Source organism: Pseudophryne corroboree, chromosome 6, assembly GCF_028390025.1.
Source record: "Pseudophryne corroboree isolate aPseCor3 chromosome 6, aPseCor3.hap2, whole genome shotgun sequence".
Lineage (NCBI taxonomy): Eukaryota > Metazoa > Chordata > Amphibia > Anura > Myobatrachidae > Pseudophryne > Pseudophryne corroboree.
This window is the reverse complement of record NC_086449.1, coordinates 497868316-497881819: the sequence shown is the minus strand read 5'-3', so window position 1 is coordinate 497881819 and position 13504 is coordinate 497868316. Positions and strand designations below refer to the sequence as shown.

General features: G+C 41.4%; 1 protein-coding gene across 1 annotated transcript in view; it reads left to right on the top strand.

The window, feature by feature from the left end:
- The first annotated feature begins 5547 nt into the window (after positions 1 to 5547).
- The window catches only part of SLC38A4 (solute carrier family 38 member 4), a 209152-nt gene continuing 201195 nt past the window's right edge, over positions 5548 to 13504 (top strand). The window contains exon 1 of the mRNA XM_063927359.1: positions 5548 to 5631. The gene's annotated coding sequence lies outside the window, so the exon portion shown is untranslated. The remainder of the gene's footprint in view (positions 5632 to 13504) is intronic.

The following is a 13504-nucleotide window of genomic DNA, read 5'->3' as shown; positions in this document are numbered from 1 at the left end:
TCAATCAGAAATTCATCCAATCCCCTTTTAAATGCATTTACAGAGTCCGCCATTACCACCTTCCCTGGCAAGGAATTCCAAATCCTTATTGCCCTAACAGTGAAGAACCCTTTCCTCCATTGCCTGCAGAATTTTCTGTCCTCCAGCCTCAGCGAGTGCCCACGTGTCCTAAACAGAGTTCTTTTAATAAATTATTCCTCTGATAACTCTTTGTAGTGCCCCTTTACATATTTGAAGACATTAATAATGTCTCCTCTTAGACGCCTCTTTTCCAGTGTATACATGTTCAACCTAGTAAGCCTTTCCTTGTAAAACAGTCCCTCTAGCCCTTTAATCAATTTAGTAGCTCGCCTTTGAACACTTGCGAGTTCACGGATATATTTTTTATACAGCGGTGCCCAAAACTGAACACAATATTCTAGGTGCGGACGTACCAATGATTTGTACAGCGGCAGAATTACATCCTCGTCCCTTGTCTCAATTCCCCGTTTTATGCACGTAACACCTTACTTGCCTTCTTTACTGCGCTTTGACATTATATACGGTTATTAAGTTTATTATCAATGAGTACCCCCAAATCCTTTTCCAAAAATGTTACCCCTAGACTTTCCCCATTTAATATGTAGGATGCAAGTTTGTTTTTAGTCCCGAAATGCATAACCTTGCATTTTTCTATATTGAACCTCATTCTCCATTTAGACGCCCAGATGTCAAGTTTAGATAAGTCATTCTGCAGAGACTCCACATCTATTTCTGAATTAATTACCCTACACAGTTTAGTATCATCTGCAAAGATTGACACAATGATTGGACAAAATGTCTCTTCAGCTACTGGCAGAGAGTAACGACTGCAGCTGAGAGTTTCCGCACTGGCTAAACAGCCCTTCTTACGCCCAGTGGCAGAACTAGTTAGTAACAGGCCAAGGTGCAAAAATATGCTGGGTTCCCCACTCTGAAGGCCCACTCCCTTCCCCAAAAGTAAAATAAAATTTGGGCAGTAACTTCTGTGCATATGCATAATGTTTCATTTTATAGACAATAGGGGTCATTCCGAGTTTAACACTCTCCGCCGATTTACGCAGCGCAGCGATCAGGTGAAAAAACGGCATTTCTGCGCATGCGTAAGCCCCGCAATGCGTACGCGTGACGTACGGGTACAAAGCTCTGTGTGGTTGTGCTCAGGTTCTAGCAAAGTTTTCAGTCGCACCGGCGGTCGCAAGAAGATTGACAGGAAAGGGGCGTTTCTGGGTGTCAACTGACCGTTTTCAGGGAGTGTTTGCAAAAACGCAGGCGTGTCTGAAATAACGCAGGCATGGCTGGGCATTTGCTGAACGGGTATATGATGTCAAATCCGGACATGAATAGGCTGAAGTGATCGCAAGCGCTGAGTAGGTTTAGAGCTACTCTGAAACTGCACAAACTGTTTTTGCAGAGCTCCGCTGCACAAGTGTTCGCACTTCTGCTAAGCTAAAATACACTCCCCAGTGGGCGGCGGCATAGCATTTGCACGGCTGCTAAAACTAGCTAGCGAGCGATCAACTCGGAATGACCCCCAATGTTCAGTCATTAACATCAGTCCCTGCCCATGTGGAGCTTGCAATCTGTATTCCCTATCACATGGACACACACGCACTACTGTAGGTGTCATTTTTTGTTTGTCAGGAGCCTACTAACATACCAGTATATATTTGGGTTGTGGAAGGAAACTGGTGCAAGTTTGGTGCATTGTGGAGCATGCTGGAGAGATAATAGGGAGTGTCAGAATGGTGTGTTGGAGAGATAGAAGGCCTTTTGCTCCACAGCAGGTTTCTTTCCTACTTGTGTTTGCCTTAGGACACCTGCGTTATGGTCTTACAAGTGTACCAGCCCAGTCAAACTCCCCACCAGATGTCACAGAATGGGGTACTCAGAGTCGGCTGGGGGTGTAAGAGAATGGTGTGCTGAGACATGGCTGGTGGTGTCAGATAATGGGGTGCTGGAAACATGGCTGGGGATGCCAGAAATTGCGGTGTTGGAGAGATGGCTAGGAGTGTCATAGAATGGGGTGCTGGAGATGGCTCCAGTGTTCCAAGGTGTCACATTAAGTAGAAGCTTTAAAAAAAACATAAAAACCTTTAAGGTCTTACCCTGAAATACCTCACCCCCTGGTCCTATCTTGGTACAGTACCTTTGGCATTACCTCCAGGCTAGGTAACAATCAACTGTTCCATTTTGCATGCTACACTCCCTGTCCACCATTCTCCATCTCCGGCATCTGAGCCAAAAGAGTGGGAAGGTCTAACTCCCAACAGGTGGATTGGACCAGCAGAGAGGACTGGCCTGGGACTCACTGACATCAACGGCACTGTGTTCCACCATGGGAATCATGGTCAGTGCTCTCAATGGAATCCCAGCTAGAGTTGCCACTGGTAGTTCTGCCCCTACGGTTCTGGGGTTGAACTCCCCTAGAAACTGCACCAATTCTGGGACCCCAAATTTCACAATCAAGATTCTGGAACATACTAAATATATAGGCTCTAGAAGCTAATGGGCTAGCAGACCTAAACCCATGAAAAAAATCCTAACTTGTGTATACAATCTGTTTGATACCTGGTGGCAAATGATGTAGGGACTGGCCAGAAGTAAACGTTGGCGTAAATTGACCTGCTTCACAAATTATTGCAATATTTTGGAACCAACATTCCCTGAATTTAAATGAAATACAATATGGCAGCACATGGATTTTTGAACTGTTTTCTGTGTAATGTTTTCCATAACATGACCAGTAAACCCAATTAGTGTACCATGTCCCCTTACATTGATAGCTTTGCTCGGTTACTATTCCCAATCGTAGTCCACGTGGATGGTAAAGTATGAAAAAGTAAAAAATCTATTTTTAAATTATTATTTTTTACAAAAAAGCTATGTCGATCTTTTCATGTGTCGACCTGTCCTGTGTCGACAATTTTCATATGCCGACCATTTGTCCATGTCGACCATGTCAAAGTTGACCAATAGTGGTCGACCTAGTGACTGTCAACCTAAGTAGGGTCGACCTGCCAAACGGATACCGGTCACATACCTCAGGCAATCACAAATCAGCACAATCTGCACAGGCTGTGAACTCTCTGAAACATTGACAGATACCGGCTTTGTAGACTGTGCTGTTTTATGAATCCAGAGTGCTGTCCTTCACTGTCCAGTTACGGTTTACCCTCGGAGGGGCACATGGTGAGGCTGCATTTAATAAGCAGGCAGAGTATCAGGCATTGTGCTTGGATATATATAGACATAAAGGGGTTAATGTTTCAACAGGTTTTTTTTTCATAAAAGAAAATACTGAATAGCCATTTTCCGGATGTTCTATGTGATATTTAAGATATGCTTCAGGTACCATTGCTGAAATGTAGGAGATATCGCAGGTATCTCCTACTATATCTTAACATTTGCAATTTATCGCATAACCTCACTGGAACCATAGAACTCAGTGGTTTTTGCGATATTAAATAAATTTATCAAACACAGGAAAAAGATTTTCTTTGGAAACTGCATGCAATAAATGACTGCATCTTGAGCGGTCATAATCTATATCTATATCATATCTTTTATAACAAAGTCCAGCATGAGGGAGACTTTTTCAAAAGTCCCAATAATTGATGCATTGGCCCCAGAGACAAAGATATTTACATGGTTGAGTTACAATTTTAGAACCACATTCTATATTTGACGTTGGCAGCGCGTAGCCCATGAAGTACGTCACGTGTCTGAGCTGGATTGGTGGGTATATAAAGTGTGCTATAGGCCATCTGCACATATATCATTGCTGTCATTGGGAAAATGGGAGATTTATCCGAGTTGCAAAAAGGGGTGATTAACGGCTTTCGGGCCAAGGGTGGCAGTATTTCTGAAACAGTGCAGTTTGTGAACTGTTCGCGTGCTGCTGTGGTGAAGGTGTATCGTGACTGGACAAATGGCACTATTGTAAATAACCAACGTGGAAACTGTGGAGCACCATGTACCACTGATATAAGAGGTTAACGTCAGCTATGAAGGTGGGTGCGGGCTGACCAACATACTACAGTGGAGCAGCTCACCATCTAAAATGACAGATCAGCCCGTCTAGATACTGTCCGTGCTGCACACTGTGGTTAAGTTGGCTATTAGCTGGTGATCATATTAATGTGACTTGACCGTGTGTATGGATAGATAGATAGATAGATAGATAGATAGATAGATAGATAGATAGATAGATAGATAGATAGATAGATAGATAGATAGATAGATAGATTGATTCCAGGGGTCCAGCACTCTTATCCAACCTTATTCCTACTGGGGTGTATCACAAAATTTGTCCACACAGCGTGGTTAACCCAGTATACAAAAAAGGTATATTATCCCTTGTGTCAAGGGACTGGAGGGCACTCACCAGATTTATAGTCCACAGCAATACATATTTTGTGTGTCCGTCTCATGTTGTTTGGACTCTAGTTGCCCTATTATCTGCATTGCGGATCCTTGACAAAGTCCTACAATGGGACAGAAATTTTGGAATAAAACACTTAATTTACTCATTGGCTGATGCTGTGGACTATAAATCTAACAAGTGCCCTCCGGTCTCTTGACACAGGGTATTATATATATATATTTGCAAGCACTCCACCACAACTAGCAGATGTAATACATGCTCTACTGCCCTCCTAGGTCATCACAGGCCAATTATACATTATCAGCGGTGGCACATACTGGTCTTCCCACAAGCTGTGTTAGCAGTTCAAAGTTTCACTGTTGCAACTTTTATCAGGAGCATACATATAATATAACAAACTATATATATATATATATATATATATTTTTTTTTTATATATATATATATATATATTTAAATGTAGATAGATAGATAGATAGATAGATAGATAGATAGATAGATAGATAGATTATTATTTATTATTTATTACCAGTTATTTATATAGCGCACACATATTCCGCAGCGCTTTACAGAGAATATTTGGCCATTCACATCAGTCCCTGCTCCAGTGGAGCTTACAATCTATATTCCCTATCACATGTACACACAGACACATTCACACTAGGGTTAATTTTGTTGAGATCCAATTAACCTACCAGTATATTTTTGGATTGTGGGAGGAAACCGGAGTACCCGGAGGAAACCCACGCAAGTACGGGGAGAATATACAAACTCCACACAGTTAGGGCCATGGTGGGAATATAGATATGTATATAAATAGAGAGAGAGAGAGAGAGAGAGAGAGAGAGAGAGAGAGAGAGAGAGAGAGAGAGTTTATATAACAGCTTCTTTGTGTAAGTCAGGTTGTGTTGTTTGGTTATTTTAGTCATTGATATGCCTATGGCATTGGGATGTGTACAGGACATTTGCATGGTTTATTTAAGAAAACTGCCTAGAAAACATTACAGTTTTTACCTGAAAGAAGTGATTGATGATGGTTAGTAAATGTCAAAGATTACAAGAAAATTGTGGGTTCCTTTAAGAGTAGGTTTGCCTAGTGTGAAATGTGATGCTGAGAGAGGCAGACCCTTCTCTCTTCAGCAAAAGCAACTGAGTGCAAGTAGGATCACTACAGACACAGGCTTTACATACTGTAGCTGGCTCAGCTGTGGACTTCACAGCACAAGGTGGGTGCTTCTCTCCTTCAGTACAGTGTTTGCAGATAATGCATGTGATAATGTTAGATAATATAATCAAAGCTCTATTTTATTTAGATTGTAAATATACGCATATGTATTTAATGCAAATAATAGAACCTTGGATTCAGGACTCAGGAGATGTATTTCTTTTCTGGAATTAATGTAATTTACTATGTATTATACAAGTCTGGATAGATACCAGTGATCATATACTGTATATGTCAAAGGAAAATAAAATTATAACTTCGGTATAATTATCTTTGGATTATAACATGTTTCATTAAAACTCATTAGTAAACTGTGTAGCACTAGGCAGACTGCTTGAGAATTATTATTATTATTATTATTATTTTTAGTATTATTATAATTATTATTATTATTATTATTATTATTGTTATTGCTGTTGTTGTTATTATTACTATTATTATTATTATTATTATTATTATTATTATTATTATTATTATTATCTTGCTGTAAATGTTGTGATTGCTGTTATCTAACCCTCTGAAACTTTTCCTGGTCTTCTCATGTACACTATTATGAAGAGTATGTGATGAACTTAGATCTGTAAGCACTGCTACAGCATGAGTGATGGCATTACAGCATAGGGGGGGAGGGGGGGGGGGGGGTGGCATTGGAGTTACACACACTGTAATAATTCATGTTTCAGTGGCATATTTATGGATAGCCATGTGTCACATAATTATAGATGGGACCAAGATTGCATGTCCTGGACATACCTCCCTGAGGAAGAGCATTGGCCATTCACAATGCCTGACAATTTTTAGTCCTGGGCTCTCTCTTCTTTCTTCTTTAGAGATTGATTATTAAACCACCAACATGAAAAACTCTAAGCATTAATCGAGAGTGAATTGTAACAAAATGAATGCCCACTTACGTGAATATGTGAAATAATATCTTCCGCGTTCAAAAAGTCTCTCATGGGTGGCTCTGTATATAGCCATGGAGCATTGACCGAGAAAGTGCCCCTTGTCTTCTAGACACTCTCTTTACTGCCATGGACTTGCTCATGCAGTAGCAGTGCTAGAAAATGGGCAATGTTACTAAAACTCCAGAATGAATTTTAGGCTTTGTGACTAAAGGTGAGATGTATCACACCTTGTAGAGAGATAAAGTGGAGTACTTGCCTAAAGCAACAAATCAGCCTGTAGCCATCATTACAGACTGTGCTAGGTAAATAACAAAAGTTGATTGGTTAGTTTGTGCAACTTTTCCACTTTATTTCTCCAAGGCTTGATACATTTCCCCCTATCGGCATAATTAAATTAGCTGCGAAATTGCGTAATTTACAGTGATTCCGTTTTCGCCATTTTCACAATAAAAATTGACTTTTTGCAGGAATGCGTGCTACCGTTATTCACCCTATTCCATCGCAAATTCGCAAAAGGGGGATTACCGCAAATATTGGTAAAAAAATGTTACCCATGCTACCCCTAAATGGGTTCACTGCGGCTGGCCGGCGGTCGGGCTCCCGGCGACCAGCATACCGGCGCCGGGAGCCCGACCGCCGGCTTACCGACAGTGTGGCGAGCGCAAATGAGCCCTTTGTGGGCTCGCTGCGCTCGCCACGCTACGGGCATGGTGGCGCGCTATGCGCGCCACACTATTTTATTCTCCCTCTATGGGGGTCGTGGACCCCCACGAGGGAAAATAAGTGTCGGTATGCCGGCTGTCGGGCTCCCAGCGCCGGTATACTGAGCGCCGGGAGCACGACCGCCGGCATACAGAAGACCACCCCCCTAAATAAAGCTAAACTAACATAGGATAAATGTATAAAAGTTTATTATTGGTTAAAACAAACATATTTCTGGTACTTAAATAGGGTCAAGTGTCTGTTATATGAATTTTTTTTAAAATGGCAAAAAATTATAGAAAGTTATTTTTAACAGCAAAATAAGTGTTAAAATTAAAATCCGGGTACATAAAAATGGGTATAAGTTTATATTTGGGTAATTTTAGGGGATTTTTAAAAAAAAGTGGAAACAGACTGATTCTCCCAACTGCAAGTCTAAAAACACTTGTCCCACTCACAAAGCACCCCAATATAATTGTCCCATACCTTGTACCCCAATTTCCAAGTAATTCCAAGTTGATCGCAGCAGGAATTCTGTTAGCAGTTGGGCAAAACCATGTGCACTGCAGGGGAGGCAGATATAACATGTGCAGAGAAAGTTAGATTTGGGTGGGTTATTTTATTTCTGTGCAGGGTAAATACTGGCTGCTTTATTTTTACACTGCAAATTAGATTGCAGATTGAACACACCCCACCCAAATCTATCTCTCTCTGCACATGTTATATCTGCCTCCCCTGCAGTGCACATGGTTTTGCCCAATTGCTAACAGAATTCCTGCTGTGATCAACTTGGAATTATGACAGACACAAATAAAAGTAATACTATTTTTAATCTGTTTGGATCCACATTAAAAACATTAAAAACATAAAAAAGCATGTGGGTAAGTGCAGTATCCTACCATATTCATACGAAATGCACACAACCTCAGTCAGATCTAAACAAAAAGGTGGATCCATGCTACATCACATACAGATCCAGATATTTGCAGCTACACAATACATTGACTAAATACCTTCAGGATCAAAAATATGGTGTTTGTGGGAATTTAGTTTAGATCTGGCCAAATCATTGTGTGTTTATATACTGTATTTGGTATTGATTGGCTTTAGTGCATCCTTGGGAGTATAATTACTGTACTTACAGTAAGTGCTGGTTTTTAGAAGTGAAGATGTTGTCCATAGCAACCAGTTTCTGCTTATCATTTATCTAGCACCTTCTGGAAGATAATAGCTAGAATTTGATTGGTTGCTATGGACAACATCTCCACATCCATAAACCCGCACTTTGGTAAAATATACTCCTTAGTTTGGTTCAGCTTTTACCCATGGCTCATATATAATAGATATGCTTATCAAATAAAATAGACGGGATGCAGTTACTATACAGGCTGTCTGGATCCCTGCGTTCAGGAGACTGATGTCGGAATCCCGACAGCCGATGAAATGCCACTGGACGAAATCCCGACAAACGCGGGTTATTCCCTCTCAGTTGGTGGGTTCATGCCACCAACCGAGTGGGAATATAAACCTGTGGTGAGAGAAGCAAGCCACCAGGCCCAATGTGCGGCAAGCACAGCGAGCCTGCTAGGGGACTCACTGCCTCGCTGCTGGAATTCCGACAGATGGGATGCCACTGTCGGTATAGTGACAGATGGCATCCTGTCTGCCGGGTATCATATGTATTCCAAATAGACAATTAACAAGTATAAAATGTGTACAGACCATTCATAATAATAAAGGGGGTAATTCCAAGTTGATCGCAGCAGGAATTCTGTTAGCAATTGGGCAAAACCATGTGCACTGCAGGGGAGGCAGATATAACATGTGCAGAGAGAGTTAGATTTGGGTGTGGTGTGTTCAATCTGCAATCTAATTTGCAGTGTAAAAATAAAGCAGCCAGTATTTACCCTGCAGAGAAACAAAATAACCCACCCAAATCTAACTCTCTCTGCACATGTTGTATCTGCCCCCCCTGCAGTGCACATGGTATTGCCCAAATGCTAAAAAATTTCCTGCTGCGATCAACTTGGAATTACCCCCAAAATGCAGTCAGCTTAAATAAACTTTTGTAAATTCCCACCTCCAACATCATGTCTGTGTACAGTACTTATCAATATGCTTTGTCATACAACATGTGATTTTATCTCAACACAGATAAGTCTTTCCCTACTCCTATATGTCTATACACATTTACCTGTGTACACCTAGAATAATAAACTGCTTGAAATAGACACTTGGGAAGCACATGATTACCTGTTTGTCCATCCCATGCACTGAGCTTCAGGCGCGCAGGGCGTTGTGTCACCTGTGCACCGGGCTGCCCTCCCGCTCTGCTCCCAGATCTTCGCCCACCTCTACTTCTGCTTTCACATTCAACTTCAGCTTCTTTTCTTTATTGTCAGCATGTACTGTACAGCAACTTGTTCAGTGTGTTTTCCACAGTTCCCTACATTACAGTGTGGTGTTATTCTCTGTGGTATGTGCAGTATGACTGCTAGGAGGTATATAGGTGCTGGCCTGTTACAGGACAGAGTGGACAGCATAAGAGAAATGGAGGAAGTACACTGGACTGGCAGCTTCACGATTCCTACATGGTGGTACAGTAAGAAGCGGTACTACTGATCAGACATGCTGGTCGCCCAATCCCCCGTTGTTGAGGACCACATGACTTGTCCCTGGTCTGGCCAGATTGCAGTACATCCTGGAAATTAAACATTGCTTATTTTAATTGTACTGTGTTAGGGAAGTTAATTTAACATGACCTATTCAATTTTGTGGTATAACAGTAATATCATATAATATAATAATAATAATAATAATAATAATAATAATAATAATAATAATATCATAAAAGTCAACGTTTTAAAAATGTTCTAAGAATGCCACAAATGGTACTTTCCGAATTTTCCTTGGAGTCTACAATTCTCACAATGACCTGTTCAATAATACACGTAAAAAAAGGTTCTTAAACATTTACAGGAATACGTTTTTAATACCAGTAGTATTTTTGGAAATTAGGTTCAATTGGCAGATTTGGTGATTGTAAGGGTAACTATTAAGCATATGGGGACCATGGAGTAGTTACGACGACAAGGGGGACCTGTCCCACTCCTCTGGCCCTCCCTCTCATGTCAGCACTGGCCCAGGGGCTCATCCAGGGAGTGGGGGTGATTGATCTGTGAGATTGCCCCCTATAACACATCTTACCTGTCCACTACAACTGGCCGTTACATAATAGCACAGCGACAAAGCGTCAGCAGCCTCTCTCCCCGGACCAACAGCATGTGCTGGACTGTGGAGGGTCCAGTGAGGCTGCTGTCAATGAGCAACAGACGTCTCCTCTCTCCCTGCATGACGGACTGCTGCTGTGGTAGTAAATGGGTAGTATGCTCTAGCTGCCATCTCCCCCCCCCCCCCCCTCCCCCTTTTCCTTGCTCTGGGTGTTACCAATTAATTTCATAATCACTCAAATACAGAGAACATTAGGGGTGAATTTAGTAATCAGTGAATTCAAAGTAATCTCAAACCCGGTGGACCAGCCTTGGATTGACAGTGGATTTTATTCACCAAAGGCAGCAAGGGTAGTTTTGTCCTTCTAAATACTGCATAACCCGCCATTGTTCAGTCTGTAAAGTCCTATTCTGCTAGATTCCCACTGCAAACCAGCCGGTATTGCGCCATGGTTTACAAGCTTGCACAGATCCCTAAGATCCCTTGGTGCCGATAAGTATGGAAGAAATGAATCAGAGATATCTCACGCTTTCAGCTAAATAATAAAGACAACAGCACCATTCCAATCACACTTATTTTGAATGGAGAATGCGGTCTGGCCTAATTTTGCACACTCTGTATAATGCGAGCACGTGTGGCACAATGGCCGCTCATGTGCACTAGATATGGTGGATCAGTGACCTGGCAGTATAGTGATAGTAAAAGCTTTCAATTTACTATTCATTCTTTGTTGCAACAGACTCTAATCAGAGTAAGACATTTCTGTTATTTAGGGGGACATGTACTAAGCAGTGATAAAAGTGGAGAAGTGAGCCAGTGGAGAAGTCACGCATGGCAACCAATCAGCTGCTCTGTATACTTTTATAGTATGCAAATGATAAATGTTATGTCAATGCTGATTGGTTGCCATGGGAAACTTCTCCACTAGCTCACTTCTCCACTTTTATCACTGTTTAGTACATCTCCCCCTAAATCCTTAAAAATCACTGCATATTGCTGCAATGTGGGGCAATAAGAATGTATACAGTTAGGACACTGGCACAATTTTCATAATTTCGAGACTATACGCCACTGCAGTGGATTTGAAAGGAAACAATGGAAATGGAATTGAACTGCAGACTTTCACCTTTAATTCAAGGGTTGAACAAAAATATAGTAAGAAATGTTTAGAAATGACAACCATTTTTATATACAATCCCCTATGCTCAGGAGCTGAAAAGTAATTGAACAAATTAACATAATCTTAAATAAAATGTACATTTTTAATACTTTGCCGAGAGTCTTTTGCAGGCAAGACTGTCTGAAGTCTAGGACCCATGGACATCACCAAATGCTGGGCTTCCTCTGTTATGCTTTGCCAGGCCTTTACTGCAGATGTCTTCAGTCGTTGTTTGTTTGGGTATCCCGATGATAAATATACAATGTCTAGGTATAGATCAACACCATATGGTCGACATGCATTTGGTCAACAGGTCTACAAGGTCAAAAGGTCAACAAGTAAAAAGTAGACAGTGCTAAAAGGTCAACAGGTACAAAAGGTCAACAGGTTCAATGGTCGACATGTCAATGGTCAACACACATATGGTGGTTCTTCTCATAGTTTTCAACTTTTGCTTGATTGAACATCCACATGGACTACAATTAGGAATACTGTAGTAACCTGTGCTGAGCGCAGAGTGTTGAGCGCAGTGATCCCTTAAAAGTAAATATTGTACTAGTTGTGGTCACATTGGATGAAACATGAAAATGACACCCAAAAAAAGTAAGAAAAAACTTGTGTCGACCATTTCCATTAAGACCTATTGTACCTGTAGACCTTTTCTACCTTTTCCATGTCGACCTTTTGACCATGTCAACCTTATGCATGTCGACCATATGGGGTCGAACTATTGACTGTCTTTCTAATTAATGTGTATCTATTATACCACACCGCTTGTTCGTGTGTCTTTCTGTCTTTAGTTTTGTCCTCAGCAAGTGAAATGCATGCTTGATTGGGGTGAAATCAGGTGAATGACCCGGCCTTTGCAGAATATTCTAGTTCTTTGCCTCAAAAAACTCCTCGATTGCTTTTGCAGTATGTTTTGGGTCACTGCCCATCTGTACTGTTTAGCGCTGAGTAATCAACTTTGCTCAATTTGTTTCAATCTGAACAGACGTTATATCCCTATACACATCAGAATTCATTTGGCTGCTTCTGTTACATCATCAAACACTAGTGACCCAGTGCCATTAATGCATGCCCATGCCATCACACTGCCTCCACAGTGTTTTATAGATCATATGTTATGCTTCGGATCATAAGCCATTCTTAGCCTTCTCCATACTTTTTTTCTTCCCATCATACTGGTACAGATTGGTTTTAGTTTCATCTATCCACAGAATACTGTTCCAGAACTGGCCTTTTTAGATGTTTATTGGCAAAGACTAATCTGACCTTTCTATTCTTGAGGTTTATGAATGGTGTGCATCTTTTGGTGAACCCTCTGTATTTGCTCTTGTGAAATTCTCTCTTTATAGTAGACTTGGATAATGATATGTCTACCTCCTGGAGAGTGTTCTTCACCTGGCTGGATGTAGTGATTTTTTTTTCTTTACAATGCAAAGGTTCCTGTAGCCATTTACCATTGTTGTCTTCAGTGGACGTTCAGGCCTTTTTGTATTGCCAAGCTCACCAGCGCAGTTTTCTTTATTATCTCAGAATGTACCTGGGGTCAAGGTGCCAGCTGCCCCAGGCACGTTATACTACTGCTGTTTGGGGCTGCAGTCATGCTGTGCGTGCACATACATTGCAGCCAGAAGGCACGTAGAGTGTGCTTCCGGGTGCTCTAATCCTCTGACATACACACTGAGTCTCACTCTGGCCTCAGATGCAGAGGAATTTTGGGTGCCTGCGAAGCAGTTAGGTCAGGATTAGTGATGTGCACCGGAAATTTTTCGTGTTTTGTGTTTTGGTTTTGGATTCGGTTCCACGGCCGTCTTTTGGATTCGTACGCGTTTTGGCAAAACCTCCCTGAAATTTTTTTGTCAGATTCGGGT